Consider the following 8,158-nt stretch of genomic DNA (forward strand, 5'->3'; position numbering starts at 1 on the left):
AAGTAACTGCAGAATGGTGGAAATAGCAAGAGAACTATGATTTGAAGTGGAGCCTGAAGAAGTGAATGTATCGCTGCAATCCCATAATAAAACTTTAATGGATGAGGAGTTGCTTCTCATGGATGAGCAATGAAAGTGATTTCTTGAGATGGAATCTTCTCATAGTGAAGATGTGGTGAACATTGTTGAAATGACAAATGATTTAGAATATTACTCATAAACTTACCTGTTAAAGCAGTATCAGGGTTTGAGAAGAGTAACTATTCTGAAAGAAGTTCCATTGTGTTTAAAATACTATCAAACAGTGCTGCATGGTAGAGAGAAATCTTTCATGAAAAGATGAGTCAATTGATGTGGAAAATTTCATCATTGTTTTATTTTACAAAATGCCCATAGCCACCATAACCCTCAGCAATGATCACCCTGATCAGTTAGAAGTCATCAATATCAAGGCAATAACCCTCTACCAGCAAAAAGGTTCAAATGATGGTTAGGATTTTTTTGCAAAAGTATTTTTAATTAAGATATTTACATTGATTTTTTAGACATAATTTATTGTACACTTAACAGAGTATAGTGTAATTAAAATTTTTTTCATGTACTACAGAACCAAAAAATTCATGTGACTCATTTTATTGCAATATTTGCTTTACTGTGGTGGTCTGGCACTAACTGGCACTAACCTTCAATGGCACTGAAGTATTTTTTCCCACTTTGTAGGCTGTCTTTTCATTTTTTCAATAATTACCTTTAATGTGCAACAGTATTTAAAGTTTGTGAAGTCCAAATTATCTGTTTTTCTTTTGATGCTCATGCTTTAGGTGCTATTTCTAAGATTTCATTGTCAAATCCAAGGCCACAGATATTTACCACTATGCTTTCTTCTAAAAGGTTTTTGGTGTTAGCCCTTATGTTTAGGTTGTTGATACATTTTGAATTAATGTCTGTATATGGTATGAGGTAAGGGTTTTAATTCATTCCTTTATATGTGGCTTCAGGCAGTATGTGTTAAGGCTCACATTGCTACATTTGGCCACAACTTAACTAAAAAGAACATCTTTGGAGATCCTATTTACAAAGGGGTTCTCCCCTAAAGAGAAGTGGGTTAGGATTAAGCATGTGTTTCTTGAGGTACATAATTCAATCTACCACTTCTGTTCAGGTATTTTTGACAAGAGTTCCACAACCATGCAATGGAGGAAGAATAGTTTGTTCAATTAATGTTGCTGGGACAACAGCATATCTGAAGAATTCCATTGAACATTTCTTCTAGGCAGGTCTATTAGCAACAAACTCCTTCAGCATTTGTTCATCTGGAATATCTTGATTTCTCCTTCATTCGTAAGTTAATGTTGCTGGATATAGAATTCTTGGTTGGCAGTTATTTTCCATTGGCACATTACAAATGTATTCTCACTCCTTTACTACTTTCTTGGTTGTGATAAGAAACATTGTTAAACTTATTGGCAAGTCCTTTTACATGAGAAATCACTTCTCTCTTGCTGCTTTCAAATGTGTTTGTCTTGATTTTTGAATGTTTTATTATAATGTGTTTTGGTGTAGATCTCTTTTCCTTTATACATCTTGGAGTTCATTAAGCTCCTTGAATGTGTATGCTTATGTCTTTTTTCAAATATGGGAAGCTTTGTGCCATTATTTCTTTAAATAATCTTTCTGTCTCTTTCTCTCTCTTCTCTCTTTGGGGTTCCCTTTATGCTGATTTTGGTATGCTTGATGATGTTCCACAGGTCTCTTTTCACTTTTCTTTATTCTTTTATCTTTCTGTTTCTCAGACTGGATAATATAAATTGACCCATCTTCAAGTTTGCTTTTAAGTTATTTTACCTCATCAAAACTGCTATTGAAATCCTCTGGTGAGCTTTTAATTTCAATTATTGTATTTTTAGCCCTAGAATTTCTCTTTGTTTCCTTTTCATTATTTCTAATTATTTACTGACATTCTGTACTTGTTATACATTTTCTCATAGTTTCCTTTATCTCTTTGTCCATAGTTCCCTGTAGCTTTTCAGCTAATTTAAGGCAATTGGCTTAAAGTTTTATTTTGGGGGAAGGTAGATGTAGTAATATTTGTGCTCCTTCAGGGAGTTTCTGTTAATTGCTCCTGCGAATGGCCTATGTATTTTAGTTTCTTTGGATGCTTTATGAGTTTTTTTTTTTTAACTGAACCTTTTGAATATTACAGTATGATCATTCTGGAAATCTTGTTTTCTCCTTTTTCAGGTTTTGTGTTTGTTCATGTTACTGTTTATTTAGTGATCAGTATTCTTTTTCACATGTGTTATCACAAGTGTCTGTACCTTTAGCTTGTGTTCAACCAGTGTTTTGACAAAAATTTCCCTTAACACTAGGAGGAAGAAAAAAATAAGAAAGAGAGAGTGAATGAGAAGAATAAATGACATGCCATGTAGTGCATGTCCTCCCAAACTGACCTGATCACTCTGGGCAGAATGTCCATAAAATACAGCATGATCCAAAGGGCAGAAGGCATGGAAGCCACCAGGTTTCATGGCCCTCCCAAGAGGAGTGGACCTCTGTGTTCCAGGACCCAAGCCAGAAATGAATGGAAACTGTCTATCCTCATGGGTTGCCCCACCTGGGCAGTAAAACTTTCACAACACAGAGCTGGGAAAAAATGGGAACAGCCTCTGGCTTAAATATCACTCAGTCCCAGTGTCCTTAATGAGATTCTATTTCTTGAATAAATTATTCTCAGTATGTTGTGTGCCCTTTGGTAAATTTTTAGAGACTTATATGTCAATTTTGAGAATTTTGTCCAGTTCTATCACTGTTTTTCTGAGAAGATGATCTGCCCGGTTCCACATACAGCCATTCTGGAACACCTGCCTCTAGCTTATTTCTTTTTATTGCTCAGAATAGTCCTACTTTGTAGGAATGCATCATGATTTGTTTATCCATTTGCTAGTTGTTGAACATTTGAGTTACTTCAAGTTTGGTGATTATGATTTGAGCTGCTATGAACATTTATTCATTTCTTCCTTTGAAGCAGACATAAATTGATTTCTTTTAGAATGTGAAAGCCATATGGGGTGTCTTGGAGTTATGTACCCTAGAAGAACCTTCTTAATCTTAATCTTTTCCTGTGGATGTTAACTCATTTTAAATAGGAACTTTGGACGATGGTGTGCCCCAAATGAATCAGAATGGGTCTTAATCCTATTATTACTGGAGGCCTTTTTATAGAAGGCCATACAGAGAGAGGCCACTAGTGGCAGCTAAAATGTGTAGGTAAAGAGAACACAAGAGAGAGAGGAGAAGTGACCATGTCCATTTCCATGTGGTGGAAAAGACAAGGAACTGCAAAGACTTCTGGCGAGCCTGAAGATACTGATCCCATGAGGAAGCAAGCTTTCTAACCTCTGAAACCATGAGCCATTAATTTCCCATTATTAAGGCAACCCATGGTTGTATTTGGTTTATCAGCTAGGAAACTAGAACACCTGATAACACTGACTGCTTGTTCTAGAGCTCCAGCTAGAGCCCATTATCTGATGTTCTAGTCACATAAGTAGAAGTTTCTTCAAAGCTGTGTTTTCCTGCTGGCCAGTGATCTTAATGCCATACAGTACAATAAAAACAAGTACAAAATAATTGCAAAATATGAAAAATCTATAGCTTCTAAGCCATTTATCCTTTTCTTCTGCACCCATTTCCCTACATATTCCAAGTCTCTATGCCCAGGGGGACACAATTTCCAAAGGTCTTCAATCTCAGTTGGCTGTTGTCAAAACATGGAGCCAATAAACTTATTCTCATTATGAAATATATGACTAAAAACCAAGAAACATGTTATATTTGTATTTTGTTCATTTAAATATTGTATTTCAAAAGGAAAAAGATTCTATCACTAATTGGATGACACACAGTAATGACATTTCAGATACTGTGGAAAACTGTGGGGAATGAAAATTTTCAGAAAGGGTTTTCTGGGGACAGTTGAGTATCATCAACTATATTGGCGGTGTATGTTTAAAGCTGTCCCTGTGCTTCCACCTCTGATGGCAGGTATGAGCCTTTGCTATGTAATGTGACAGAGAACTCTGTCTTTTAGGGAACACAAAGAGTTCTCTAAATACCATACCTTCCTTCCTAGACTCTGATAGTTGTTTTGGATGAACCAGAAATTCTTCTTTCACAGAGCCTAGCTTTTTTTTATTGTATTTATATTTTGGCTGGGAGGATAGTGGTGGAGGCTTTGATGTGTGCACATTTGTAGCAGAAGTGGCTTGTGAGTTCCTGTCTCCTGTGTCGTTTCTGTTTCAGTTATGGTTCATGTTCACAATCCCTTGATTTGCTCTGTAGAATGGTAAAATTTCTTTAGTTTCTCCCAATGGTGCAGAAGAAAAGAATCCCTAAGGAATTTGGAATCTACTAGAAGTACATTCTAAAATAACTTTCTCATAAGCATAATAGATATCCAGAAATTCCATGTTCAACTTTTTCCCTTCATTAAAACAAAAAATATTTGCTTGTGGTCATTTTATTCAGACTATTTTTGTTTATTGACTGAATACACAAAATTATTTCCCTACTCCCGTTTGTCTGTGTAACCACAGTTACTGACACTACTGAAACTTCACACTAAGGTAGGAAGATCTTCCTTAATCATTAAACTCTATTTTTAGTTATGGTGGAAGGATATGTAAAAGTGGAGAAACTTAGCTACTAACAAATATGCATTGCTTTCTGTTGTCAGCATTGGACACTGCCTATAAAAAGAGTTGCTAAAAAAGATAAAACACAACTTTTTATCGCTGCTGATTTATCTCCTACATCATTGTCATATGTTCAGAAGGAAGGAAATGAAAAGCTGTCAAAAAATACAGATGCAGAGTCACAGCTAGAGAAACTCCAAATAATTGAGTTTATTATTGGGAATTCCATACTTTCCCTGGAAAGTGATAACTTGCATAATACAATTTATTATTATAAATCATATTTTAAATTCATATTATTCTTAAGGAAAAAGTCAGTATCTTTTCTGGAATATACAATTTTTTGAATCATAAGCATACATTTTGAGATGAAGTATTATTGTGTAGGAAGATGAGAGTAAGTTTTGATAATAGCAGCAGCCTTAAGAGAGGTGTACCCAATTTTTTTCATTTTGTAGGCAACAGGTAAAATGCATGTACCATGATGTTATAGGTAGATACTGAATCTCGAAGATACATTTCTTAGGAGGCAACACACATGAGGGTTTACTCAAAATTAATATTGTTGTGAACACAGAGAATCAATCTTGGACCCTCAGCAAAGACTGAATCATTCTGGTTATAAAGAATAATAAGATGGACTTTCTGAGAATTCATTTTATTTTCCCTTTCATCTGGTATCACTTTAATACCTTCACAAATCATATATTTACCAACTTTGCTGAAAGACAAGCAGATCTGAGGTTGACTTTTATAACTCAGTGACATCATTTGACATCTCTGAAAATATTTTTATGTGTGTGTGTGTGTTGGTTGGACATCCTAGTATGGCTGATTTTTATAATCTTGCTGTATTTTTCTTGACTTGCTCAATATGGATCCAATAATTTTATTTTAGAACTAATCCTTGAAAAAGACTTAGAAATAGTCTGTTTCTATATAAATCATACTTTTTAACTTATGCAACTTGTTTGGAACCCACAAAAGCACTCCAGAATTTCTTCATAGCTATTTTCATTTCTCTGTTTCGCAGAGTGTAGATAACTGGATTCAAGATGGGAGCGACGATGGTGTAAAATACAGCAAGAAACTTATGCACAGAGTGGTTGTTGTAGGGCCAGATATAGATGACAATGCACGGAACAAAGAAGAGAATCGCCACTGTAATGTGAGCCGTCAAGGTGGATCGGGCTTTGTACTGCCCAGTAGAAGAATGGTTCTTAATGGTAATGAGGATAAGACTGTAGGAGATAAGCAGAATCGTGAAACAGCTCAGGGAGATCATCCCACTGTTGGCAACAATGACAATCTGTACAATATATGTATCTATGCAGGCAAGCTTAGTAACCAGAGGAAGATCACAGAAAATACTATCCACCACATTGGGACCACAGAAAGGCAAGTTCACATCAAAAGGTATCTGAAGCCCTGAGTGAAGAAGACCTAAGAGCTATGAGGCCACTACCAGCAAAACAAACACCTTGTTGTTCATGATGGTCATGTAGTGTAGAGGCTTACAAATGGCCACATACCTGTCATACGCCATGGAGACCAACAGAACCATTTCAACCCCACCCAGTAAGTGAAGGAGAAAGATCTGAGTAAAGCATCCAGCAAAAGAAATGGTCTTATGCTTTTTAAACTAGTTCACAATCATCTTAGGGGCGGCAAAGGAAGCAAGTGTCATATCCACCAAGGAGAGGTTTGCAAGGAGGAAGTACATGGGAGTGCTCAGGTTAGGGGTGGAAAACACTGTGACAACAATGAGAAGGTTACCCAAAACTGTGACTACATAGATAGTACAGAAGAGTGGAAAGAGAAGAAACTGAATATGCTGTGAGCTGGTTAGTCCTGGCAAAATGAATTCTGACACTTGAGACTGATTGAATTTCTCCATGGACTCCACTGTATGGTTTGCACTGGGATGACCTGCATAGAAAAAAAGAGACCAGTAATACCATGGAAGTTGCCAAGCTTTTAATTTCTGTGGGTCCTTCAACATTGTCATTTGATTTGGAAATTTAATGCCATTCTCTGTTACCTCTAAGAGGGAGGAGGTTAACTTAAACTCCCCACCTTCCGGAGGACTCTAACCCTACCTTACATGTAAAAACCTAACCATCTGTCTTGGTTCCTGTAAGCAATCCATGACCCTAGAAGCATATGCTTCTTCATAGGAGAATGGAGGCATCTCTTCTTTAGGGGGTATATTTTTGTGGGAACTGTGATCCAATTATCTGAATCTCTTGGAGAGCAATGGGACTTTGCACAAGTTCTTTAATGTTTAAATTTTGCATGAATCCTGAAGTTACAGTCTGCCTACAAGTTCCTTAAGAATTTCTGTGTAAATTCTAATTTAGTCTCCGAATTTTGAAGCAGCTATGATTCAGCATATTTGGAACAGTGAATGAAGTGAGGTTTTTAGTGCACCAGATTGCTGTCTTTTCCGTTTTAAACTCCCACCAACCTATAAGTGGGCTTCTGATTTGGACACTCCTGGGAAGACTCAGTGGTGAATGTTTTTTTCCTATGGTGATTATTACTCCCCATTGCCTGCTGTGGCTGAAACCCACTTTCCCACAAAGGTCTTATAAGGATCAGAATGTGCAACAGCAACTCATGATTAAGCAGGAAGGATCAATGTTCAGGGTCTCTGAGCAGCCCTGTCACTTTTGAACAAGGGCCACATATCATGGAGTGAGCATGAAAGATGCTGTGAGTACAAATGATATTACCTGTGACATATAAATTTATTTCTTCCTGCTCTCATCTCCCATGTCACATCCCATATCAAAGTATAACACTATACATTGAGTGACCAGATTTTCCAATTCATACATTGAGCATTTTCTTCACTAGACCCCCCACCCACACTGATGCAAAGCATCTTCACTGCCCTGGAGATGAGCAGGGGACAGCACCCATTCTAGAAGCAGGCTATTTACTTAATGCAGCCAAAATTGGTAGGCCATGATGGTTCACTACAAAGAATGATGCAGTGTGTTTGTGTGTGTATGTGTGTGAACTATTGCTGAAAACTGTGCCTGAGTAAGAAATAGGAGTTTAATTACTCACACAGGAGAGTGTTACTAACCTATGAATTAAGATGTGAGAAGCAGCAGCATGGTTTTTGGAAAGAACACGATGCTGAAGATGGGAGACTGAAATTGAGAACCAACTCTGCCTTGAACAGCTGATTCATCTTTCCCTCTGGACCTCAGTTTCTCCACTGGAAAAACAAGATGATTAAGCCCAATCTCCTGGTTCCTTTTCAGCCTTCAAATCTAATGAGTCTATTATTCTAACCCCATTTGAGATATTTATTGCTTCTTAGCTAATTTGATTTTAACTTTGAATTAACATGTATGTATCAGATACAGATACAGCTTACAGGGCATATTTTATCTAAAAGTTTCCCTGTGATAAAACTTTTACATACTTTCTTAGTATTTTCCTTCTTGATT

At 36.7% G+C, this 8,158-nt stretch overlaps 1 pseudogene; it reads right to left on the bottom strand.

Annotated features, from left to right (window-relative positions):
- Positions 1 to 5,652: 5,652 nt before the first annotated feature.
- On the bottom strand, positions 5,653 to 6,696 carry LOC119532858 (annotated as a pseudogene).
- Positions 6,697 to 8,158: the final 1,462 nt, after the last annotated feature.

This window comes from Choloepus didactylus, chromosome 4 (assembly GCF_015220235.1).
Source record: "Choloepus didactylus isolate mChoDid1 chromosome 4, mChoDid1.pri, whole genome shotgun sequence".
In the NCBI taxonomy this organism is placed as follows: domain Eukaryota; kingdom Metazoa; phylum Chordata; class Mammalia; order Pilosa; family Megalonychidae; genus Choloepus; species Choloepus didactylus.